This window comes from Phycodurus eques, chromosome 4, assembly GCF_024500275.1.
Source record: "Phycodurus eques isolate BA_2022a chromosome 4, UOR_Pequ_1.1, whole genome shotgun sequence".
NCBI lineage: Eukaryota > Metazoa > Chordata > Actinopteri > Syngnathiformes > Syngnathidae > Phycodurus > Phycodurus eques.
In genome coordinates this window covers 31926758-31954024 of record NC_084528.1, presented here as the reverse complement: position 1 = coordinate 31954024, position 27267 = coordinate 31926758, and the positions used below count along the sequence as shown (strand labels likewise).

The 27267-nt window shown below is 42.9% G+C and overlaps 1 long non-coding RNA gene across 1 annotated transcript; it reads right to left on the bottom strand.

Annotated features, from left to right (window-relative positions):
- Window positions 1–26270, bottom strand: LOC133401848 (uncharacterized). Its single transcript, XR_009768477.1, has 3 exons — window positions 26219–26270; window positions 7475–7587; window positions 1–6169 (listed from the first exon to the last, which is right to left on the bottom strand). It is a non-coding gene; the product is annotated as an uncharacterized LOC133401848 (long non-coding RNA).
- Between the last annotated feature and the right edge of the window lie 997 nt (window positions 26271–27267).

The window sequence follows — 27267 nt, the reverse complement described above, 5'->3', positions numbered from 1 at the left end:
TCCATCCATCCATTTTCTGTAGCGCTTCTCCACACGCAGGTTGCGAGCGTGCCGGCGCCTATCCCAGCTATCTTCAGGCGGAAGGCGGGGTACACCCACAACTGGTCGGCAGCCAGTCGCAAGGCACCTACAAACAACCATTCGTACTCACATTCACGCCTGCGGGCAATTTAGAGTCGCCGATCAACCTAGCACGCATATTTTTGGGATGAAAAGCCACCCAGGCACCGGGAGAACATGCAAACTCCCCACAGGCGGGGCCGGGATTTGAACCCCGGTCCTCAGAACTGGGAGGCAGGTGTGCTAACCGATCGCCCGCCGTGCCGCCTATGAAAAATAATGTTTCATACAAATAAATAAAACTATAATGTACATTTCATTATAGAATATAGAAAAAAAAATATGATAAATTTTGCATGTATAGTCCTGTCTGAACAAAAGTCCAAGGTGTGCTACGTTTTTGTCACACATAAACCTGCATCCCGGAAATCAGGTTCTTCATACATAATTGTGATGATTGTTTTTTACGTGGAACGGATGTTTGGTTTGACGCGTTATTAGCGACGCGAGCGGCCTCATCATATCATGGCTGTCGCGCTCGGCTTGTACAAACATGCGATTACGCTGGGGCGCCTTTCTGGGTCACTAAGTTAAATATTTCAGATGGTTTATTTTTAGTGCCTTCTGCTTCTGCACACACACGCACGCACGCACGCACACGTACACAAACACACACACACTAGCACATGCTCGAATGCATGTGTGTTGTCTGCAGGCTGCGTTTGACCCACTAAGTCATGTTCACATGGCCCCCGGGCTTTATTGAGTGTTTTGCTTTGGCGGGCAAGTGTCATAACGGGCCGACAAATAACAACCACGACGGCTCACGCTTGACGTTGCTGTTTCTCCAAGAAAAAAACGAAACAAAACAAAACGCAACAACCCATAATTTACAGTATGATTTATTCCCGTTTATGTATCCCAGTTGTATGAAACAAATCAACGCATCGAAAATCGAGCAATAATGTAGCGCATGCAGGGTGCGAAAAAAAATAACATGCACATAACACACTTAAGTGACAAGTACAGCGAACTTTATGGCGGGAGATTTGCTACAGACCCCCACACACACACCAGGTGAATATTTATAATCTCGAGAAATAATCTGTGCGCGTGTGTTCAAGTAGCAATTGTTTGAACGTTTATACTTACTACTTCTATGCTCATTTCCGTTAGCTTGTCCATGGGATTTCGCATTATTGTTTAGCATTAAGCTAGCAGACTTCGGTTGCACGGAATGAAGGCGCAGTTATCTTCCATTCAAATCCGTATGCAGTCTGTGACAGTGAGAACAAAATGGCGGCACATACTTTATCTTCGATGAACAACGAATGACCGCATGAGGCTCCCACTTGGTCCGGACCTGGACCGCAGCGCGCCATTTGAAGGGAGCCACGATATGGTTTGTTTGGTTTCAGTCTCATTGTCAGCTTGTGTCGGTTTTACAGTAAAACGTCGACTGGGAATGACAAATCAACAGCTTGACACAAGCACGGGCTCGTAGCGCTTATTTGGAAAACTGGGCGAGCAAGAGAGTCTTTTTTCTTTTCATTTCCTCGAAGTGATGTTATATATGAAAGTCTCAAATTTCTTGACAGCGAGAGAGTGAGAAAAGGTACCGCCGCTATCCGCTATCCCTGTCCCCCCGTGACTAGCGCAAATCTGTGAATAATTAATGGCCATTATAATTGCATTTTAAAAAATGATTTTTTTTACACAATAATTCTTGAATAAGTATTGATATACTCCCAATAAGCCACGAAAAAGCATGTAGTATAGGGAAAGCTATCATAAATCTCATGTTTTTACAAGGTTTGTATGGTTTTATATGGACTTTCACTTATTGTGGGTTTGTCGGGAACGTATTATGTGATTAAAAAAAAAAAAAAAAAAAGGGTAGGTGCAGTACTACTTTCCCTTTTAGACAGGGTTTTGGTGCCATCTTGTGCCATTTCAGATAGACCACACAGAATGCAAATGGGCGAGTTTTTCACAGAAAAAAATAATCCAGTTGGTGAACCACCAATATAAATATATACAAATATTACTGTCCACTGTATACAAATATGTATCGTTGCTCAACTACATGATGAGTCTCAATGTCATTATTTGTGCCACTTTTTTTCGGCTGCATGCGACACGAAGTGTACGGCCGTCGCGTGTGCAGACTGGATGTCGTTAGACCATCGTGCAAATAGGACGACGTAATTGCCGCTGAAAGAAGTTTGATTGGAAGGTGCCCCCAGGGCGGGCGCGGGTCCCGTGACGCTTTTTGACCTGGGCGCACGTGCGCCATCAACAGCGAGTCATGTTGCCGTCTCATTTGTCGCAACGTAACTTCAGGCAGGAAATAGAAGAAGAATCCTGTTGTTAAGGGACACTGGCTTTAGGGGCTGAATTCAACAAAACGGAAACAAATAAGCCTCATTTTGATCTTTTCAAGGAGGTTGGGGTTAAGGGTAAGGTTAGCAGGTTATGGCTCGGGGTAGGTGAGACCGGTTAGGTTGGGGATTTGGTTGAGGTTAGTGTTAGCTTAGAGGTTGTGGGTTCGTGTGTTAGGAATTGGGTTCTGGTTGAGGGTTCGGGTTCCGGTTAGTTCTGGGTTGTTATTGTTATTATTTTCTTCTTTTCTTAATAATAAGACGAGGCACACATTTTACATGAGAAAATCTCACCGCATACACCAAACAAAAAAGTGTTAAAAAAAAAAAAAAAAGGATGAATACTGAAATAACGATAATCCCGTCTCGGTGTGAAAAGTGGGATTGTTGAATTAAGCACTGAGCTGATATACGTCGACTTATATACTTAATCTTTTGAGACAGGAGCCGTTTTTTTTTTGTCTTGAGTTGCAAGCAAAAATTTGCGTCACGAGGGCTAGACGGTGGCAACCGCTCTTCAAAAGAAGCCAAGTGCCTTGCTCAAGCTCCCGCTCGAAGTTTATTTTCAAATTAAACAGAGAATTTCACATTGCGGATTCAACCGAACTACATCACTTTGCTAACCCACAATGTAAAACGCCATAGACGGGCTCACAAAACCAGCATTAATGATTAACTTGTAAACAACTTATATTTGAACACAAACAGTAGCAACATGATGACAGAACCTCTCACAAAGCTCACAGGCATACATTCTTTATCCTTCGCAAAGAACGACGACTGCAGCTTAATTGCACCGTCGTCTTCTTTCATCATCAAATCTGAAAAACTGGATCGTTTCCAGCAGCAATTGAGTGTAGGAAATTCCGATTGGTCTTGTGCCGCATACTGTAGATTCATTAAGAGGGATATTTGTGAAAAAACTACCAGAACCCAATTTCCACGGTGTTACGTCACGTTGGCAGGCTCTGAAAGGCGCGGGGTCTTCCACAACGCATCGCCTGCGAGGGTCACAGGCGATGCGTTGTCCTCACATTGTGCGGGTGGAAAGCGCGACGCCCGGACCCGTCCAACTTCTCACCTGCGCCATTGTGCGCCGCGCCGCGCAGCGCCCTCGCTAATTGGGAGCACGCATTCCGGGACAACTTTTCCTTTTGTTCCGTTGTGCTGCGAAGCGCTGACCCGGACGTGTGAGGTCACAGCTGCGCTAATTGGCGCTGATGATGATGATGATTGTGTGTGCGTGCGTGTGTGTTTGTGAGCGTGTACAGTACAGTACGGTGTGTGTGGTCAATTCCACTTGCTGCACACGAACAATGTGAGCCGTCTGTTGTTGTTGCTTTATGTAATTTAACGTCTTCACACACAAAATGGCCTCTCCGAAGCAGACAGGCGCTTGTTAATTGCCGCATGCAATTACATATTTTACAAATATGCCGTTATCGTATCATTTTATATGATGCCTGGCACATTGTGGCACAAGGTGGCATGCAACTCTAAATTAGGATTAGAGGACTAAAACTGCATTCCTATCTTTTGAAGCACCCCTGGAAATGGACAAAATGACCCAAAAATGTCCACATCCAACCAAATTGGCAGACTTCCTGTGTCTTTTCAGGCATTTTTGCAAGTCTCCTCATGAGACATCCATATCAAATATCATGTTGCTAAGGGAGGCAGAATTTTCACACAAAAAAAACTCGATTGCTATGTTTTGAAGGACTCCTGGAAATGGCGGAAGTGACAAGAAAATGGCTGCTGCAAACAGAAAGTGAACTTTTTTCTCTCTCTTTTTGGACATGGCTTCTGGAGACTTTTTGGGAGTCTACTCATGACACGTCATGACGATCACACTTCATGTTGCCAAGGGAAACCAGCTTCGGGGGCTGAATTAAATTTATTTATTTATTTATTTTTTAAACAACAACTTTGCTGCTATCCTATGAAGCACTCCTGGAAATGAACAATTCCAGCATAAAACATATACTACACTTCCTGTGTGTTTTCAGGCAAGGCTTCTTGAGGCCTTTTTATGGGTCCAATCCTGATATATATGCAGACCCAATTTCATGTTACTAAATAAAAGTGAGTTCAGGGGCAGAATTTGTTTTCATTGATATCCTTCGACGGTCCCCTGAACATGGGCAAATTGACGCTAAAATGACCGCTGCGGACCAAATGAACACAATGAACACGCCGCTGTGTAAAGCAATGATCCACAAATCGTTGGCTTTTCGCCCGCCTGGTGCACAACTTGCCCCCGCCCCGGGCCAACACGCCGTCCCTAATGGACCGGCCTTTAGTCTGAACGGTGGCCGTCGCAAAGTGGTCGAAGTCAGGCTAAGTACGCCGTCGCCCTTTGGCCCACCGGCGTTCTCTGGCTTCCACAATTGTGTCAAAAAGTCACCACGCGCGCACACACACCACGACGCAATCAAACCCTTTGCCGCAGTCACAGTAGTTGTGTTAGCGTTTGATCTACTCTCTAACCCCCCAGCGAGCGAGGAGGGAAGGCAGAGTGCAGAGTTGGGTCACGGACAGGTCAGCGGCGAGCGGAATGGGTCGGGTTCTGTGTTGAGCTGACAGCCAGACGGATTCAACGGGTGGGGCCGGGGGGGAGTTTGACATGACGAGCGAAAACGTCAACGCAGCACACCGCGCCCAGAAAGTTTTTGTTCCACCACCGAACTAGAATCCGATCTTCCAAGACAATCACCCGTGACCAAACGTGGGCTAACAAAAATGAAGAAGAAGAAACATACAAGTCACAACATGGAAGAAGACACGCGAGAGCAGGGAATGATGTTAGTTTTGGGATTATTTTTTTTACCGAAAAATCTCGAAATAATTAAAGAATTTTAAAAAATGTGGAAAAAAACATGGACTTTGTAATCCATCGAGCAAGCTAGAGGTGAGCGCCCAAATGATGCTAACGGCTGCTGTTTTGTGCTAGTTTGTTGTCGTTTTGGCCGCTTCTTTGCTCCTCAATCAGGTCGCGCCTTGATTGGCTACTTTCCGTTTCACGTCTCGATGCACGAAGTCGGTAGTCGGGAGTCAGGGCTAACTTGTTAGGACTCACGAGTCGTCGTAAATAGTGGACATGTTTAATATTTAACGCTGTCGCCTCGATCTGTTTCGGACACCGTTATCGGGACAAATTCATTCTCAACACACCTTGGACCACAAGATCCTTTTATCAGATAATCTTATAAAATCATAACATAATCTAGTGTTTGTTGTCCTTTGTCGGGAAGGGGCAAAATCGTGACAAAAACAACCTGAGTATCTTTACGTGTACCGGGCCTGAGACGGAGAAGCCGGTGGATTTTAGCCTGGCTCAAGAGCCGACAGTAAGGCCACCGACGGAAACGATCTTGCTCCCTGGTTCTCGTTCCGCTGTGTCGCCGCTGCTCCTGTCTTTATCCTTCGAATAAGACCCCAATAGGACTTCACTTCCCTTTATTTGTCTTTTTAACACCTCGTTAAAAAAACAAGCAGTATAAAGTACAGATATGATTTTAGGAGGGAGTCAAAGTCTAAAGTTGACAGAAAAATATATTCTCAAGGAAAGTACCTGAAAATCCGTAATGGACAATTCCCACTGTCCCTGCGGGCCGTACCGAAAGATCCAAACACGTTTCGTTTCACCCTGCCATCCATTTGCAGGCGGCCAGGAGGGTCAAGGGCAGCTTGACGCCAGTCGTCGTTCGGCCACAATGACGCTTTGCCTATAAAAACATGGAGAATAATTACCAGCTGGCTTCTGTTACGCTTTATGGGACACAACATGGCGGCCATAAAGTCAAGTCCCCTCAAATACGCACCACCACGACTTTGACATTTGTAGGCTCCTTATTCTTTACATTTGAGAGACCCCACACGATGGGGGGAAGTGTTATTAATATTCTTATAGGGTGTGGCATACAGTGAACCTTTGCTGTATCGCAGCTCATCAATAGGGAGAGAAAAAGCTTCAATTTGGCCCGATCATCTGTAGGTGTGAACCCCACGTAACTGAGACAATCCTCTTTCCGCATATCATAGTCAAGAATCGACACTCCTGAACCGGTCGCCAGCCAATCGCAGGGCACAGATTAAAAAAAAACAACTATTCACACTCACATTCACACCTACGCGCAATTTAGAGTCGCCAATCAACCTAGCGTGCATGTTTTTGGGATGTGGGAGGAAACCGGAGTGCCCGGAGAAAAGCCACGCGGGCACGGGGGACAACATGCAAACTCCACACAGGCGACAATAATGAGTGACAATAGTTTGGTTACATTCATTTGAGTGAGCTTGTTTTTCTCAAAATGAATCGTTGTAATGTTTCAGTGCAGAAGGAAGCACAATGCGTGCAGATTCATTTCCACCTATTAACTCATGTTTTTTTTTTTTTTTGTATTGCATCACTCATGGCTCTTAGACTTTTGGAATAGAGTTTAGAAAAGTTGTTGATGTTGCTGCGCAACCTTATATGAAAGCAATATAAGGCATAATACCAACTTCAATGATGTCATGTTTGCTAACTCAAGCAACATTGTATTATTTTTGGGGGATTATTTCGTGAAAAGTAGTCATTTTGGAGACAGTGATGACATATTGAAATGTTATCATTGTATTCAAAATTGCTGTCATTTGGTGGTGTTAGCTTTATTTTTTGAATTCAAAAAAAAAGGACCTGGACTGGATGTCCCATCAGAGCTCCCAGCCGGCGCATCGATGTCCGTGACCGCTGTTTTTTACCGACGGTCAATTGGCGCAAACCGAGGGTCAAACGCTTGTCAATATCCGTGTTTAAAAAAAAGTCAGCTCCTCTAATGAGAAGAAGGGGATTAGCTTGCGTCTGGGAAATCATGTCTGTGGTCGCTGTGACGGCCGTTGGACGGGAGAGACCACCAGAAAGCAAAGGGGGTTGGGGGGATGTTTGGATTTGGGCCTCCCCTGAGGTCAGGACGAGTGACGTTGGGCTCGGAGACGGCGTGATTGACAGGTGGGCAGGTGGGGGAGATGTCGGGGACAGCGCCACCTACCAAGAACTGCACTGCACTGCTTCCACTCACTGTTTGGAGATCAACTCGCAGTCTTTCAGATTCACCATGAACCTTATTCTGGACTTTCAGGAATAATGACCTCGATTTCATTTCTGTTGAAAAAAACAAAAACAAAAAAAGACTTGTATAGATGCGATGTTTAAAATTATTTGTAATGACATGCCAGCTTTTCCTTGATTTGTTTTCAGTTTGGAGACTGGTGGAACAGTGAATTTCCATTGCGGATAAAGATAAGATGCTCTGTTTGTATGTGATGCTGCTCCGTGTGCGTTAAAGTAACAGTTGATTGACGGTTTACGATTTCCTTAATCTTTGCTAATTTACATTAGCCCTTCAATGGCCTTTCGCATTATATCTTATCATTAAGCTAGTGGACTTTCATTCGACAAAATGATAAGGTTTGGTTGAACATTTTGATGTTTAAATATACAATATTGAAATGTCATTTGTTTTCTGCGCCAGTTTTACAGTAAACTTCGAATCGGACTGACAAACAGCGTGAAGCAAGCATGTTTTGCCTCTTTTTTAGAGAACTGTGCGAGCAAGAGTCTTCTTAATGTTTCCACAAAGTGATGTTATAATATAGGCTCCCATTTCTTGACACTGAGAAAGCGAGGACAAGCGCGAAAGAATCTTTTTAAAAGTGTTTTTTTTTAATAACTTTAAAATGTGTATGAAGTATATGGAGGGGTAAAACCATTTTTTAAATGACTCAGCATCTAAATCCCTAATCACTATTTGTCGCATTGACAGTAATAAATGACTAGCAAATCAGAATCGAATCGTTAGTCCTTGTCCAACGGATGAAAAATGCAATTTGATCATTTGAAAACTATCTACAGCTCCCTGGTTATGTCCCGGCAGCCTTTTTGGGAGGGTCGCAGATTTTCTCACAACACCGTAAAAGACGGAAAGCTGATGCATTTTGGAAACTGCCAAAAAGAGGCTGCCGAGAAACTCCTTTTGACTTTGAAATGGCTTACTTCAACCGCAATGCGCGGCCGTGGTCTGTTTTGCGCCAGTCTCGGTGCCTTAAAATGTGTAAATCCACACTGGCCAGCTAGTTAACTTAGGGGTTCACTGCACTGTGCAAAAGTGTTGGGACACTATTCAAAGACCAGGTCATGTCAATTCTTCTCAAACCGAGCATGTGTGAGGTGTGATTTTGCACTCTAAGGGCATTGACTGTAAGCACAGCAGTGTGTGTGTGCGCGCGCGTGTCACTCTCCAGGCTCACCGGGAGATCCACGAGTGTAGATCGTCAAGTTTAGGGTTCATCTCGAGTTCAGAGGGAGGTTCAACGGGCGGTCAGCGGGCCACAGCCGGAGCAGATTCATTCGCTTGCTCACTCTAATACCCCCCACCCCCCACCCAATATGTCCCCACACCTACTACTACTACTACTACACACACACACACACACACACACACACACACACACACACACACACACACACACACACACACGCACTCACACTCTCTGTACTCTCATGACTCCCATCTCTTTTTAGCACTCAGCTGATCGTTTGTCTCCGGTTTGACCCGGGTTGTGGCAGAATCAGCCGGCTGTATTAAAACTTGCCATTATTTTTAGCCTCTTGTGCACGAGGCATTTTTCGTCATTCGTTTTTTCAGATGTTTTGTTATCTCGTCAAGACTTTGGCATAAATACACACCGGTAAGAGCACCGTATGTTTGTTTAAATCATTCATTCATCTGTTCATTTATTTTTAATGTGAGGAGTAAAACAAACCGAGTGTGCAGGTTAATGATGTGGAAAACCAGTTTTTAATATACAGCATACACTGTACGTTTGACAAAAATTATTACACAAAAAGGGTACCGCCACAAAGGCTTTATAAATCTGGTTCTTCTGTAGGTTAATAATTATAGAATGCATTTTAGGGGAGGTGAACACAACACCCCCAACACTCACTCAGTAGCATCCCTGGAAAGTTAGAATAAATGAGATTTCGCACCAATCCTCACAAAGTCGTGCGCTCATGTCTATCATTATAGGACGTGCGAAAAAGTCTCAAGGACCCATGTCCGAAATCCAACAGGAAGTCAGCCATTTTGGTTTGGTTTGTCTATTGGACATGTCTATTGTAACAGGACGTAAGGAAACTTCTATTAAAAAAAAAAAAGAAACGCATGCCGGAAATTGAAATCATGTGTGACCCGTCTGGGTCTTGTGTTCAACTCCCTACCTTTTCCGGTGCCGCATTATCCCAGCTGGATTCGAGCCAACCGGGCCGGCTTTAACGAGCCGGACGGCGTCGGAGCGCAGAATCGGGCGCCAGAGAAGACCGATTAATCACGGCAAAATGTGCACAGTGAGCCCCCGAATTGCATCGCAGTCCATTGTTCGCTGCATTGCTGATTTTTAACGCTTCTGGAAAAGATGCAGCGTAATTAAGAGCAAGAAGAAGAGGCAGAGAAGATCCTAACTAAGCTCCTGTAATAGTTGACGTTTCCAAAGAGTAGAGAGAATAAAATCATGCCTGTGAGTATCGTCGCATGCTGTTTGTATGTGTCGGTCAAAGTGTGGGATGACCCTTAAAACAACAGGAAATTTAAAAATAATCCCCCCAAGGATTTGCATTCCTAGGGAGTTAAACTATGTGGATGGAAAATTAGTGATTAAGATGCAAGTAAATATTTTGGTTAGGTTTGTTGTGTGTGTCTGTGTCTGTGTGCGTGTGTGCGCGTGTGAGCGCGCGCGTGCATGAGTGAGCAGACAGGACACAGCTGCTCGGTACGCCATCAGTCCAAAATGATGACAGAATCAACTCTCGCCGTGTTATTTGGCTTTTATCCTGGCTTTATTTGAGGCCAGCCGTTAACATGGAGGTGATATTATTTCCCTTCAAATTACATTTTCGCAACAGAAGCTCTGAGGCTAATCTACGCAACGTGTCTTAAATTAATCTAAAGAAAAGGGATTAACACTGAGCCTATTCATGGCAAAAAAAGTATAATTTAAGAGTCTAAATTGTTCATGTGTGCCGAAGTGAGTGTGAATGCCTGTTTGAGTATATGTGCCCTGCGACGGGCTCCAGCTCACCCAGCACTACAGAAAACGTACAGTGCCCAGAAAAAGCATCGGCTCGCTTCTCAAATTCTTATACTTTTGCATAATTTCCCCACTTTGTGTAAGATCATCAAACACATGTGAATATCAGACAAATATAACCCAAGTGAACTAAAAATGCTGTTTTTAACTGGCCAATTCATTCATTATGAAAAAAAAAACATATATATATATATATATATATATATATATATATATATATATATATATATATATATATATATATATACAAAGTGACCTGGCCCTACGTGAAATAGTAATGGCCCCCTAAACCTAAGAACTGGTTGGGCAATCCTCAGCAGCAACAACTGAAACCAACCGTTGTCGACAACTGCCAATGAGTCTTTCACAACTCTGTGGAGACATTTTGGTCCACTCTCCCTTGCAGAATTATTTTTATTCAACAAAGATGGAGGGTTTTCAAGCATGAACGGTTTGGACTTTGACTAGCCGTGGCTTTTTTTAAGCCATTCAGAAGTTGACTTGCTGGTGTGTTTTCAATCGTTATCCTGCTGCAGAACCCAAGTGCGCTTCAGCGTGAGGTCACGAACTGAAGGCTGAACATTCTCCTTCTGGATTTTCTGTGAAAGAGCAGAATTCACGGTTTCATCAATCACAGCAAGTTGTCCAAGTCCTGAACTGGCAAAGCAGCCCAAGACCATCACACTACCACCACGACTGTTGGTGTGATGCTCTTTTTCTCAAGTGCTGTGCTACATTTACGCCAGATGAACCGAGCCACACATCGTCCAAAAAGCTCAACTTTCATCTCGTCAGTCCATATAATACTCTCTCCAAAGTCTTGGGAATCATTCGGATGTTTTTGTTTTGTTGTGTTGTGTTGTGTTTTTTTTGCAAAAGTAAGATGTGGCGTAATGTTCTTTTTGGTCAGCAGTGGTTTTGGCCCTGGAACTCTGCCATGGATGCCATTTTTGTCCAGTCTCTTCCTTATTGTTTTGTCATGAAAACCGACCTTAACTGAGGCCAAGGAGGCCTGCAGTTCTTCAGAAGTTGTCCTGAGTTCCTTTGTGGCCTCCTGGATGAGTCATTGCTGTTCTTTTGGGGTAATCTTTGCAGGGCGGCCACTCCTGGGAAGGTTCACCAGTGTTCCATGATTCGCTGGAATAGAAATGGCTTTGTAACCCTTTCCAGACTGATAGATGTCAATTATTTTATTTCTCACCTGTTCTGGAATTTTTGGGATCGTGCCATTTCGTTGCAGCTTTTTCCAATATTTTGTCCGACTTGATTTTGTCAGACAGGTTCTGTTTAAATGATTTCTTGATTGAACAGGTCTGGAGTCTTATCAGTGATAATTAACTGATTAGCCATAATTAATTAATGATTTAACAAGGGGGATAATTACTTTTACACACAGAGCAGGTCACTTTGAACACCCTTCCTTCATGAATGAAATCACCATTTAAAAACAGCATTTTAACTTCACTTGGGTTACATTTGTTTGATGTTCTTAAACATTAAAGTGGGGAAACTATGCAAAAACGTCAGAATTAGAGAAGGGGGCCAATACCTTTTCACTGCATTGTATGGATGGATGGAAAAAAATTTACAAAAAAAAAGAACAATGCATATTTTTTGCAGTTTAGCGCTGTCCATGTGTCAAGGATAGCTGCTTCTCATTGTCCTCATTTGAGCGAATTCCCTAGTAGGAGTTTGTAAAAAGTACGACTTGTGGAGTTTGCTTAAAATGACTGATTTAACCCAAACCGGTCAACTTCCTGTTAGATTTTGGGCTTTCAGACATTTTTCGTGCTCCCTGTCATGATAGACACGTCCACCCAATTTCATGTCGATGAATGAAACTAATGTCAGGGGTAATTTTTTATTTTTTTCCCCCCCCAAGAATCCCCAAAATAAAAACTTTGAGGCCATGCTCCGCCCACATTTTTACAGTGTATTTGACACTAAAATGTTTTTCGCCTATCTGTCGAGGCTATTTGCTTCTGATTGGATCTCATTTGGTTCTATATCATCGTTAGAATTTGTCAAAGTACAAGCCCTGGAATTCACCCAAAATGACTGCTTCAAACTAACATGTCAAACTTTTTCACTTTCGGACACGGGTCCTTGAGACTCTAATAGACTTTCGTGCGTGCTGTCATGATGACTTGTCCGACCCTTTTTTTTTTGCCGCTGGGTTAAGATCGAACCATCTTTTAAAGAAAATCCATGCTGGTCTATTTCAAATGTTGTCGAGGAGGTAAGCAATGACCAATGTAGCCAATGACATCAGCTTAGTTTAATACAAGCCTTTCATCACGGTATTGATATTGAGTCATGTACTTAATAAAAACAAATTCATGCGGGTTCAAGCACCTGGCAGCGCAGCGGCCATCTTATCGGGGCTGCATATTGCTGAGTCGCACTTTGCATGAGAAATCGAAGCGGCGGCGGCCACGGCGGCCGTCTTCTTTATGGCCGAGCGAATTAAGCGAGAGGCGTATCAGCTTTTTTGTCTCTGAGCCTGTGCCATTTAAACGTCAGGTCACGCTTAAGTAACCTTATCTTGTAATTGGGTTCAAGGTTAAGTGACCCCGCCGCATGGAGGTCTGGGGGTTAAGGTCACCGCGTCAGGGAGAAAGAGTGAAGAGAGGGGGGTTGGAAACACTGATGGGGATGGAAATCAAGGCTGGGGATGGTACCATGTGCCCCCCATGACCTTCAGACTCACAACCGTTGACAAACAGCACTCACAAAAAACAAAGTGGGATTACAAAAAATGAAAATGGCACTTAGCTAGTTAGTAAGATACTTAGCTAGTTGGTGATTTGCAGGGGATAACAAGAAACGAAAACGGTAGCTAGCTAGTTAGCTAGTTGGTGATTATCAGGGTCACAAGAAATTAAAATGCTAGTCAGCTAGTTAGTTAGCAAGTTGGTGTTTTTTCCCCCCCGTCACATGAAATTGAAAAGAAAGTAAAAAAAGAAAATATGTGTGGATCGGGTCAAAACAAACTTGAATAAGGGGGTTTTGCAAATAACGTGGGATAGGTAAAAAAAAACAAAAAACAATCAGTCAATAGGTGAGTTTGCAAATGCCGAATTACAACGATGCGGGGTTCCGCTGTGCTTCCTTGACACCAAGTACTACTTTCCTATTGAGAGACGCTTGAACGGTATCTTCTGGCATTTTGAGTTGTTTCACAAAAGAGTACAAAAACCGCAAAAGCTGCGTTCTTCAGTGACTAGCTGGGGATAGGTTCCACATTAACTAAATAACCGTGCGGACACCCGCTTTATTCTTGCCCCTGGTGGTCGGACGAGTCTGGATAAAAGGGGGGCCACGGAGGGGGACATGGCCGTTGCCTGGCAACGCGCACTCAAGCCAAGGTCTCGCAAGCTTTTAACCTCCGATCGATCTCCACGCCGAGTGGGCTAATATTCACCGAGGAGCAGATGGGAGAATTAGGCTCAAGTGCGCCCGCAGGAGATGAAGGAGAGCGGTGCGGAGGGCCCGATCGCCCTCGGCCGCCGCCGCACGCCGAATTAAAACGAAAAAGTGGAGAAGGCGCACGGGAGAGTGGAGCATCTGACGAGCGCTTTAGTGGCCTCTTCATCACGACTTCATCGCTGCACGAGTGTATAACGCCTTCCCCTTCCTCTCCTCGCCCGACCTCTCCACAGGGTTAAGTGCTCACGCCGCTTCATACCTCCGCCCGGCGGCAGAGAGCGAGAGGTTCGGCATTTGTTAGTAAGACAATAGTTAACAATAGTTGGCAAAATAACTAATTGGGGAGTAGCTAACACAGTACCTACCTAAATTGCTGACAGACGTTTTCATTTTGTGCAATCCGCTTTTCGGTTTATTAACTAACCTAAATGCAGGATTACACAAACCAAAATTGGCTGTTGCAGATTGGTAGATTGGTTGGGAGGTTTGTTGGTAGCTAGGTACGTAGGTCGGTCAATCGATCAATAGATAGATGTCAGTTAGTTTGCTCCTTAGTCATTCAGTAGGATTAGGATTAAATAACTAGTTTAACTACTTACTTAGTGTACTCCTGTAACTAACTAAACTATCTAACGAACTGCCATTTTATTTAGCAAAATCCTGCATACTGCTAATCATCATCCTACTAACTAAGCAACTGTCAAAAAACAGTGGTTAAAAGCACCACCAGTTTTCCCACCGGGATTGTGCCAGGAGGAGCCTAATAAATGCCAAGGGTTGCGCGTACCACGCTCCGCCAGCACAGAATTAAATAAAAGCTTACTGGTAACATTTGGACGAACACTTACGCAATGGCCGCTCAAAGTTTGGACGCCACATAAAAAGGCCAACGTGAGACGGCCAAACCAATTAGCCTTTGTTTGCGCTCATTTGCCACCTGCAGTTTGGCACCGGCGCAGCGCCGGTACCAGGGGTCCGTCGACACGAACCCAACCTGCCAGCGGCCGGTACCCACGCGAATCACGGGGAGCAGATGGCAGCCGAGAAGCTGACATGAAACGCGCCTAATCACCACAAGGTTAGGGAGGCCCGCAACTCTAATCACACTCTAATCATTAGCGACTTGCTAGCGATAATCAAACAGAAAAAGTAAAAGGAAACTCAAGGAAGGGAAATAAAACCAACCAACCCGCCCCCAGTGTTGTCTTGCGAACTAAGTAGTGAAATAACTAAATAATGCACTAGCGAACCAACTATCTTATTCACGTTTCCATTTCCTGCAATACTGTCTCCCCCTGATTTACGTCCCGCTAACTAACTGACTAACTAAGGAGCCAAATAACTAGCTGACTGCCATTTTCATTTTGTCCAATCCTGGTAATTGACTAAGTAGCTAATTAACTGCCACTTAGATGTTTCTATAATCCTGCATTTTGCTAATCATCAACTGCATCTTTTTGTCTTATCCTAACTAACTAACTGACTAACTAACTCACTAACTGATTGACTAACTATCAAACTCTAAATCTTAATGCCGTTTCCGTTTCCTGTAATTCTGCATCCCGCTAATATAGGTCCAGCAAAGTAACTTACTTTGTCTAATCCTGCAGCCTGCAAATTGCCAACCAACCAACAAACTAGCTAAGGTCAGTTAGTTACTTGCTGCTTCCTGCTAATCATCAATTTGCCATCACAATTTTGTCTTAACTTTTCTAACTAACTATCTAACTTAACTGACATTTTTATTTTATGTAATGGAAGCAAACCCAAGGAAGGAAAATGAGAGCAATGCTCCCCCATTGTTGTCTTTGGGTTGAGTCATGGGGACTGTGGAGGCGATGGGGGGGGGGGGTCATAAATGAACTGTACATGACCCGTGGGTCAATGCAAGTGTTTGTTTGGGTTGGAGCGAGTTTGCTGGGGATGATGCATTCAAGGCGTGCGGCGGGAGAAAAAGGAGGCGAACAGATGGGGAGCGCGAGATGGATTGGGTCGGCTAACGGGCAGATGTTTATGGGCCATTATTTACAAGCTCTTTAATCTGGCCTATTTCCTCGCCCTTGGCAATGGACGGCTTCGCGGGTCACGCCGCCTGAACCCGAACCCACCGTCGACGACGCTCATCCATCTCCCCGAGACGGGCGAGGAGGAGGAGGAGGAGGAGGGTTGTTACCAAAATGAAAGGGTTGACGCTTTTTTTGCCGCGTCTGAATGATGGCGTTGCCAGGAAATGTCAACTTGCTGTAGGATCGGGCCACAAAGGCCTTCTTTTCTTGCCTGAATACAATCACAAGCACTGATCCACATTTACAATTAAGGCTCCATTTATTCCCAACAGTCTGCTCATTTGGTAGCATTTCTCTCTGATGCTCGCAGTACATGTTTGTGGATGTTAGGTGTTTTTGTCCAATCAGATTCAAGTCTCTGTGTTGCCATGTCAATGTAATCTGTCCACCACCTTCACAATCAACTAGATGAGCAATGGGACTGTTTCTTTAATCAATCACATTTCAGATTTGTTCTCTCGCTGGCCCTTGATAACGTCAGCATTTCGCGTCTTCTGATTGGTTGGTTAGAGCGATTCAAGTACTGACTTTAGTTAGTTAGTTTGTTAATTCATAGGTTAGTTAGCAGGATTTGACAAAATTAAAAAGGCACTTATCGAGTTCCATCCATTCCATTTTCAACACCGCTTATCCTGGTTAGGGTCGCGGGACGCTGGAGCCTATCCCAGCTGACTTCGGGCGAAAGGCGGACTACACCCTGAACTGGTCGCCAGTCGGTCGTAGGGCGCATATAGACACGGACAACCATTCGCACTCACATTCACACCGTCACTGAGTGGGAACTGAACCCACGCTGCCTGCACCAAAGTCAGGCGAGTGTACCGCTACACCATCAGTGACTTATCGAGTTCCATTACATTCAAAATTTTACGAGCATCCACTGATTAACTCTGAGTTTTGCTTCTTCTCTGGCTTATTGTGACGACTATTCCAGTGTTACTTACTGTCTAAGTTAAGATCCAGGCTTTTTTTTTTTTTTTTACCTTCTACAATGGTTAACTTATTTTGTATGACAGTTTGTTCCCAGAGTGAATTATTTTCATTACTTCCAATAGAGAAAAAATCTTAGCATGATGTTAGTTTGGGTGTTTAGAAATAGTTGAAAAGACAAACAATTCCTGGGTATTGATTTCCGTCCACATGTAGATGCCGCGCTGTAACAATTTGTATTGTGCTTCGCTTGGCAAGTAATTGTTATTTGCAAGGCAGGCAAGCATTGAAAATGAAAGCAAAGCAAGCGTGGATGTTCATCAGATCAAGTATTGATCCCATTCAACACCTTCATAGTGCAAGTACACAGTCAAGCACGGATATATCGATGATTTTTCAGCGATCGTTTTTTTTTGTGGGGGGTTACAGAATACGGGCAGGTCCTAATTTAGAGTTGCACACTTTCAGTGTAGTACCACATTGTGCCATAACATGCTAGGGAGGCAGCACTGAGCTCCACTGGAAGAAATGCAGCCTAATTATGAGCAAGAAGAGCGTCTGTTCTTGAAAACAGGCGCGAAGGAATACTTTTTTCGAGTGATTTTTAATCACTTAAAATTTAATCACTTTTAATAAGTTTAAATGTGTTTGAAGCATATGTAAAGAGGAAAATAATATTTTCAAAAATGATATGGTCTCTCTATATCGCGGCTTTTCACCAAAGGCGATAAGCGGCGGTTCTGTATACTAGACAAACATGACCCAGTGTGATTAAAATCAAAATCTACCAGTGTTCATCATTTTTAGTGCCCCATGAAAAAGTGTTTTTGTAACCAAAGCCCTGCTTGAAAATAGTCTGAGAACTCCCATCACGCTACAAAAACCTTTTAAAAAAGGAGATAAATGAGCCCCGCCGGTGCAATTTACGGCCATAAAAATGAACTGTGGGGCTCACAGACACACACGCACACACCATCTCAGTGTCATAAAAGCACAAAGTCCGAGGCCAATAACTCCGAGTGCTATTTGTTAATTCCATAATTCCACCAAAGAGTTGTTTGGTCTGTTTGCAGGATTATACTGAAAGAAAAAAAAAAAGCCTTTTTCCCCAAATTTGGTAAAGGGATGTAGCATGTGGCCTGGTGTTTTTGCTCTTGGTTTGCCCTCTCTTTCTCACATGATTTCAATCACATTTCATTGCCAAACGGGGCTCGTTATTTCTTCCAAAAAAAAAAGTCTGACGCCTGGTAGGTTTCTCACATTAACACCATAAACCAACTTTACGACAACAGCAGTTTGTGGGTTTACAGTTAAGCTGCAACTACGGTCATGCTCACATGACCATAACCAATGTTTTTTTTTTCTTTCGCATGTTTGAAAATGTTCGCATACAAATGACATTGAAGACACTGTCATGTGGATGCCAGAGCAGTAGGTGGCAATGCCACTTTGTAAAGCAACAATGCAGGGTTTAGAATTTTAATGTTCGGCAAGCTACGTAGCGAAAATAATATGATTGGTATATTGGTTTATTTTAATGGAAATTTAGTAGAATATGCTGTTCTTGGTGAAGCATTTGTGGTTTTTTTCCTTATATTACAGTAATTTAGGAACTATTGCCACAACATTTACATATAGCTTTATTCATTTCCAATATGATGGGATTAATCTTAGATGTGACTCAACTTGGCATAGCGAACGCCATGTTCTTCTTCTTCGCAGAATCGCAGTTCATGTTGTACACGTTGTACATGTTGTACTTTTTAAATGCTGCTGTCTTCCTCCTTCGCCGCCTCCTTTTTTTTTGCGGTTTAAATTCACGAGCTGCCATTTTGACCTAGTCCACGGCCCCCCACCTTAAGCGCATTCCGACGGCGCTGAGAAATTTATTTGGCGGATAAATCAGTGCTTACGAAACGCTGGTGGACGCGCAAGGTCGCCGCGGACGGACAGAAATGAGAGCCGGAAGGTTTTTCACGCTATGGACGCAGGGCGAGCGGCGGCCAAGTGGACGTCATGACTCGCGCTAAGTACAAGATGTGCACACATGCACCTCATCTGACGCTTTACGGGCGGCCCGCTGAGAGCGGATCAGCGGGCGGGGGGGCTAATTTGACTCGTCCGATCTGTCGGCCAATAGGGCGGCTTAGCCGTGACCTCCGAACCTGGGACTTTTCCAGTTGGCCGATCAGGAAGAGAACCTTCACTTGACCCCCACGGCCCTGTATGCTAATGTTTGGGAGGGGGAGGGGCCGTTCTCAGGGGTCCCGTATGAATACGAGAATGGACCTCTGCCAAGGTCGAACAAATGTAACGAGCATCAAATTGTACGCCTTCAAACGATAACATACCAGATACATACAGTAGTATTGAGAATTATATATTTTTTGACTTTTTAATATTCTATTTTTTAGATAAAAATTGTAAATAAAAGATTGATGCATTATTTACTGAGAAATTACCACTTTTTGGTTCATTCATATTTATTATACAAATCAACAATTTTATTTACTCAGGACACATTTTTCTAATTAAAAATATATTACGCATTTACTGAGAATATTTATTTATATTTTTATTTTTAAATAGGTTTTTTTTAAATAAATAATATGTGAATAAATAAGCTCAATGTATTATTTCCAGATTCTTATCTATTTTTTTTCAAATAATGGACAAAATGATAATCATAATTTCGTGCATTTACGGGAAAATATGTATATTTTTTTATTTCTAATATTCTATTTGTTAAATGTAAACAAAAAAAGATTCACGCCATATTTACTGAGAAATTACTGTTATTTTTATTGATATTCATTATTATTTTTTGAAAAGAATGTATTATTTACGCAGAATACATTTGACTTAAATTTTTTAAATAAAAATATAATTATGCATTTAGTGAGAACACACAGATTTAGATTTTTCAATTTTGTATACATTTTTTGTCAATGAATGTGTGAATAAAGAAGCGCCATGCATTATTTCTGGATACATTTTCATTATTTTTTAATTATTTATAGTCTTAGTATTATCTACTAAGAAAACATTTTTATTTACATTTTTTTTTTAAATAAAAGGATCAATGCATTTACCGAGAAACATATGTATGTTTAATTATTTTTTTTTTTTTTATGTTTAAATGAGCATCTCCCGGAAGAGCTGGACGAAGTGGCTGGGGAGAGGGAAGTCTGGGCTTCCCTGCTCAAGCTGCTGCCCCCCGCGAAGAAAAAGGATGATCTTGTCATGGTCTCGTCTTGCTTCGGTCTCGATCTTGTCGTGGTCTCGGGTTGTCTCGGTCTTTGTGTTAACTCGGTCTCGACTCTCAAACGTCTTGGTCTTGTCCTGGTTTCAGTTCGCAATTTGAGATGCTAACAGTTAGCAGTGACGAAGTGACTCTCAGTTGGCTAACGTCCAATCCAGGTATTGGTAACGTTCTTAGTGAGACAGTAAAGAGATTTTCCGCTGCGAGCGGTGACATGGCGCAGGGCTTTACATGGAAGTGGCGCGATGCCAGCGCAGCGCGGCGCGGCTCAATTAGCTTGTGTTGTGGGTTCGGCTGTTTGAGAGCCAGCGAGCGAGCGCGGGTCCAAATCCTCTCCTGCGGGCCCAGCTGGGAGGATTAAGACGGGTTCCTGTCCCGTGGCTGACCTCTCCAAAGCCCCAACAGATGTCCTGATTCCCCCCGCCCCCGTCCCCCTCCCCCCTCCCCGACCACCATCCCATCGCACACTTCCACCCACCACACACTTCCACCCACCACTCGTCTCGAACCCTCTCTTGACCCCGCACTCAAAACACATCACTCGGGTGATGTCTCTTATCACAAGAACCCTTGAATGGGGAATATCTGCCGCTATCTCCGCCGCTTTGTTCCGCATCTTCCTTCGGGGTCGCCCTCCACACACGGGCCCCACCCCCTCTTTGGTCGCCGGCCCTTGAAATAGGACATACCGTGTTCCCCCACTTAGTCACCGTTCAACATTTGCACCAATGCTATACCACAGTTTGTTTGTTTTTTTTTGGGGGGGGGGGGGGGGTGATTTTGTTTTTTATTGTTTTCAAACAAGCATAACAAATACAAAATAACAGGATAAACAAAGCAAGCAGAAGGGGAGGATCCATTATTTAGCCCACGTTGTTATACATTTAATTATTTTTTGATGTTCAAATGAACATCCCCCCCGGAAGAGCGAGGCGAAGTGGCTGGCGAGAGGGAAGTCCGGTCTTCCCCGCTTAAGCTGCTGCCCCCGTGACCCGACCTCGGATAAGGCAAGGAAAATGGATGGATGGATGAATTTCACCTTTACATCGGTGTGTTCATATGTCCATATACGCTTTGTTTTTTCTACACATTTGGTGGAGTCAACGGTTTGATTCCAGTTAAAAAAATATATGGTAAACGGGCACAGCAGTGAATGAGTTAAGAGCAGTTAACTTACTTTTACACTGCTTGACAGTTGTTCAAATGTGTTTTTAAACATTGTCTGTACAGTTACCAATGGTTTGTTGGAGTTTGATTTCCATTTATTATTTCCGATAGGAAAAACGGCTTGCGCAGTAGCAACTGTCTAAAAGTTCTACATTGACTGTTAAATTGATTTCAGCGACACTTTCCCATGGAAACACAAGCTGATGTTGTGACCCCCTCGACTGTTGTTCCATTTTCAATTTCCAACATACCCGTCTAGTCTGCTCCTCCATCACAACACTCCTCCCTCATTCTTTCCACGGCTCACCCGCCAACTCGCTGCCGCCGCATCCTGGCGCCGCCCCGTCAGAGCCACGCCAGCGCACGGCTGTCAAGAGTTTTAGGGATCCGCTGAGCTGTGAAATCGCACAAATTGCTGTTGCTTGCGCGTCTGGCCCGGCAACAGAGGGGCGGAGGACATGAGGAGTGATCGGGTGGACAGTGAGGCAGAGAAATGCTATGCTTCGACACTTCCCAACCTGTATTTACCCCCTCCCTGCTCTCACTCTGGACCTTGCACCCTTTATTTGCACAGACACGGACAAGCACGCGCACAGCTGCAACCCACTTCACCAACACACACACACACACACACCATCGACAAGAGGTGGTAAAGGTACTCACAATCTCTACTTAAGTCGAAGTACAGATACTTGCGTCGAAAAAAAAAATGTTACTGATTCAACTCCTTTCTTGAGAAAAAGTTAAAAAAAAAATAAAAAATAAAAAATTAATTTTAAAAGAAGTACTGGCTGTGAAATGTACTTCAGTACAAAAACTACAGAAACCCTCGTTAAAAAAAAACAAAGAAAAAAAAACTTTCGTGTCCAGTGAATTTAGGCCACAATCAATCGGATGTGAGAGACATTTACAATTGTGTGTCTGTGTGTGTGTGTGTGTGTTTGTGTGTGTTTGTGTGCGCGAAAAAAAGCAATTGCACTCAGAATCATTCCAGACTCCCTATAATCACAATTTAGGGATTTTTACTAGGGTGCGACCGATGAATCAGCCAACCGATTTCATCGGCCGATACAAGCCATTTTCAAATCGGGAAAAATGGGCCATTTTGTGCTGATTTTTTTTTTTTTTTTTTTTTTTTTTACATTAACACTTTACAAGACAAAGTTGACATTAAAACAAAACATTTTCGAAAATTCGGCAAAAATAAGCAAGAAATTGGCCAATTTCTGCCAATTTTGCTCTGTGTCTTTTTAAGGACAAAATATTGTAAAACATTCAAATGCTCTGCTGTAATTCAAATCTTTGTCGTTGGAAGCATTACGTTACCAAAATAAGTTATTTTATTCAGCATATATATCGACATTGGCCTAAAAAAGAAATCCATATCGGCCTGTCCCAAATTTTTATTCAGCAATTTCTTGAACATAAATTTCAATCAGGTTTCCGTTCTCATCACAGTACAGAATCTGCTTTTATCAAAGTACTAAACGATATAAGGATGAATAGTGACTCGGGAAAGGTGTCAATTCTGGTCTTGCTGGATCTCAGTGCAGCTATTGATACGGTAGATCATGATATACGATTGAACAGGTTGCAAACGTGGGTAGGACTAAATGGAACAGTCCTTAAATGGTTCAGGTCCTACCTGGAGGAAAGGAGTTATTTCATAACCATTGATAGTGTTCAATCTCATCGAATGGCAGTGACCTATGGGGTCCCTCAAGGGTCAGTTCTTGGACCCCTCCCGTTCTGCCTGTATATGCTACCCTCGGGTCCAATTCTTCAGAACTTTAATTTTCTTTAATTTAATTTTGACTATCATAGCTAACCCAAAACTGAAATAATTGTTTTTGGCAATAAAGAGGATTGCTGTTCGTAAATACCTTGAGTCACTCATTAAAAAACAAAGACCAAGTCTGAAACCTTGGCGTACTGATAGATTCCGACTTGACTTTCAACAGTCATATCAAATCAATGACTAAAACTGCCTTCTACCATCTGAAGAACATATCCAGAGTGAATGCTTGCATGTGTCAAGCAGACCAGGAGAAGCTCATCAATGTGTTTATCTCAAGTAGACTTGACTATCGTAATGGTCTTCAGACTGGACTCCCCAAAAAGAGCATTAAACTGCTGCAGCTCATTCAGAATGCTGCAACTTGGGTTCTGACCAGAACAAAGAGGTTAGAGGATATTACTCCAATTCTAAAGTCTTTACACTGGCTTCCAGTTAGCTTTAGAATAGATTTTCAAGTTCTGCTACTGGTCTATAAAGCACTAAATGGTTTAGGTCCTTAATACATGAAAGAAATGATAATGGAATATAAACCCAGTAGGGCTCTTGAGATCGACAGACTCAGGTCAAGTAGTGGAGCACAGAGTCCAAAGTAAACACAGTGAAGCGGCATTTAGCTATTATGCCGCACACAAATGGAATAAATTGCCAACAGGAAAGACGTCAGCCCCATGTGGGAATGTTTTGAAGTCCAGGTTAAAAACTCTTCTTTTTTCTCATGCTTTTTAGAGCATTTTCACTTAAATGAGATTTCTTGCACAGTACGCTGTTTTAATTGCACTTTTAATTTTTCTCTTTGTTTTAAATGTGTATAAGCTTTTTTTTCTTTGTTTTTTTAAATGCTTTTAATCATGTAAAGCACACTGAGTTACCTTGTGTATGAAATGCGCATTATAAATTAATTTGCTTTGCTTAGTGTATTATATAGGAGTAAAACATACAGATATCTGCTGCTTGCAAATGTTGGGAGCAGAGGTGAACGATAGCACTTTTTTCGGAGCGATATCAGTACAAATATTCACTGGAGTACTCACTGATTCCGAATACCGATACTGGTAGCACGTTTGATAGATAAAATTGTATTCAACGCAATGACATACAATTGTGAGCAAAATATGTTTCTTTTTTTCTGACTGTAGTGGTCTCAACAGCACCGAGGTTACTCAGTCAGCTCAACAAAGCGTTCCATAAATCCAGTTGAAGCCGGAACTTGTTTTTGGATGATTCGCCGATGTGTTGGATCGCTGCAACGGAGCGCAGACTACTGGCAAGGAGGACTTAGTCGTGGTTAGATTTATTTATTTCTTTGCCTGAAGAATCGGTGGCTGGTATCGGCAGCCTTCACGAGTACCCGATTCATTGAAATAACGCCGGTATCAGGCCGACCCCGATACCTGGTATCGGTACTACTCGCACATCCCTAGTAAGGAGCAAAAGTCAAAATTCATCAAAAATAAATAAATACTCAAGAATAGAAACCTGATAAATTTACTGACGTACAGTAACAAACTATTTGTACTTGGTTACTTGGCACAACTGCCATCAACACACACACACAAACCATCAACAGCACCTCGGAGCGTGTAAACGGTACCAGCCTCCCCTCGGCCTCGCCCGCCTCACAGCACAGACACCTCCAGCACATTATTTCGGCGTGTGTGGGTCACTTCACACGACAACCCTCCGGAGGCATAAAGTACTCCCCGAAACCCACCCCCTCCGCACGCACGCGCGCGCGCAGACCAGTGCTCATACCCGTGGAGACACCTCCTGAGAAATGACAAAAAGGTCACAGACAAACATGTTTATGCACACACACACACACACACACACACACACACGCACAATAGGAATTCTTACTGTTTTACGTTCTGCTCCCCACAAGGTGTAGATTACTCTCATAACCTCAAATAAGCAGCCATTGGATGATAATAATAATAATAATAATAATAATAATAATTGAATTTCCACTGGCGGGATTATTATTAGCACAATACATTTAATTTTAAAAAATAACAATTGGTGCCCTGCAATTGGCTGGCAACCAGTTCAGGGTATACCCCGCCTCCTGCCCGAAAATAGCTGGGATAGGCTCCAGCACGCCCACGGCCCGCGTGAGGAGAAGCGGTACAGAAAATGGATGGATGAAATAACATTTGGAATAAATATAAATATTGGACATATGTAATAATTTGTGCGCATGTACAATAAGCATGTATCCTACATTGCCCTTGGTTGTCAACGTGTAAGAAAAAAAATACTAATTAATAAAGAGCAATGAATGCCAATGTGTGTAGGTAAACAATCATCATCATTGTTCGAATTAGAGATAATGCATATATGCAAGAGTTTTGGTGTGGGTCTTGTACATGTACCATATATTGGCCACATGATGATGTGTTAGGAGGTTTACATGGGAAATTAAAACAATTATACTAAATAAACAAAAACATAACATACAATTAATATGACTCCAACCCTGGAAGCTCAAGTAGAAGAAGAACTGATGAATTTCATTGTTAACATTTGATTTATTTGGGTTGTAAAATGGCCCAAACTATATTTATTTACTCAAATTCTGAATTGTGTTTTAACTTGAGTTGGTCAGAACTACACGACACTTGATTTCACTTTACGGCACGTCGAGAAACTGCAGTTAAAGTATAATACTTCCCGTTTTTAGAATCTTTTCTATGCCCAAAGTGGACTCATTATATCTCATGGCTGGCCAGGTACGTTTATTTGCATACGTATCCGTGTTTATTTCGTAGATTGTCGTGTATTTAATCAGTTTGGAGGAATACGTCGGTGTGGTCTATTTCCTGGCGATGCCGGTGACGTACGTTGACGTCTTATTGGCGGGCAAAAGTTGGCAAAATGGCTTTTGTACGTTTGTGCTGTATTTAAAGTAATAATTAGGTCGAGCAGGCAAGAAGGCAGAGTACCGAATGACCAATTCTGTCCCCAAAAAAGCAAGCAGTAAAAACCAAAGACTCACCTTTCCGGGGGGCTTCGATGAGAGCCTATCAAACAACGACGCTGAGGTAGTGACATCTAGTGGCACAAGAGTGTAGCTACAATAGTACTGTCCTCCCAATTTGGACTGAAGACCATGAACACAAAAACGTCAAATAAGAAACAAGATATTTAACACTTTTTACCGAGAATTACAATCAACATTTTTACAGAAAAAACAAAAACTAAATACATAAAATAATCAAAACAATCTTGTTTAATGTACAACCCCAATTCCAATGAAGTTGGGACGTTGTGTTAAAAGTTGGGACGTTGTGTTAAAAACAGAATACAATGATTTGAAAATCATGTTCAACCTATGTTTAATTAAATAAACTACAAAGACAAGATATTTCATGTTCAGACTGATAAACTTGATTGTTTTTAGCAAATAATCATGAACTTAGAATTTGATGGCTGCAACACCTTCCAAAAGAGCTGGGACAGGGTCATGTTTACCACTGTGTTACATCACCTTTTCTTTTAACAACATTCAATAAACGTTTGGGAACTGAGGACACGAATTGTTGACGCTTTGTAGGTGGAATTCTTTCCCATTCTTGCTCGATCTACAGCTTCAGCCGTTCAACGGTCCGGGGTCTCCGTTGCCGTATTTTACGCTGCATAATGCGCCACACGTTTTCAATGGGAGACAGGTCTGGACTGCAGGAAGGCCAGTCTCGTACCCGCACTCTTTTACTACGAAGCCACGCTGTTGTGACACGTGCAGAATGTGGTTTGGCATTGTCTTGCTGAAATAAGCAGGGGCGTCCATGACAAAGATGTTGCTTGGATGGCAGCATATGTTTCTCCAAAACCTGGATGTACCTTTCAGCATGAATGGTGCCTTCACAGATGTGTAAGTTACCCATGCCATTGGCACTAACACAGCCCCATACCATCACAGATCAGAATCAGAATCAGAATCATCTTTATTTGCCAAGTATGTCCAAGATGCTGATGCTGGCTTTTGAACTTTGTGTCCATAAGAGTCCAGATGGTTCTTTTCCTCTTTGGCCCGGAGGACACGAC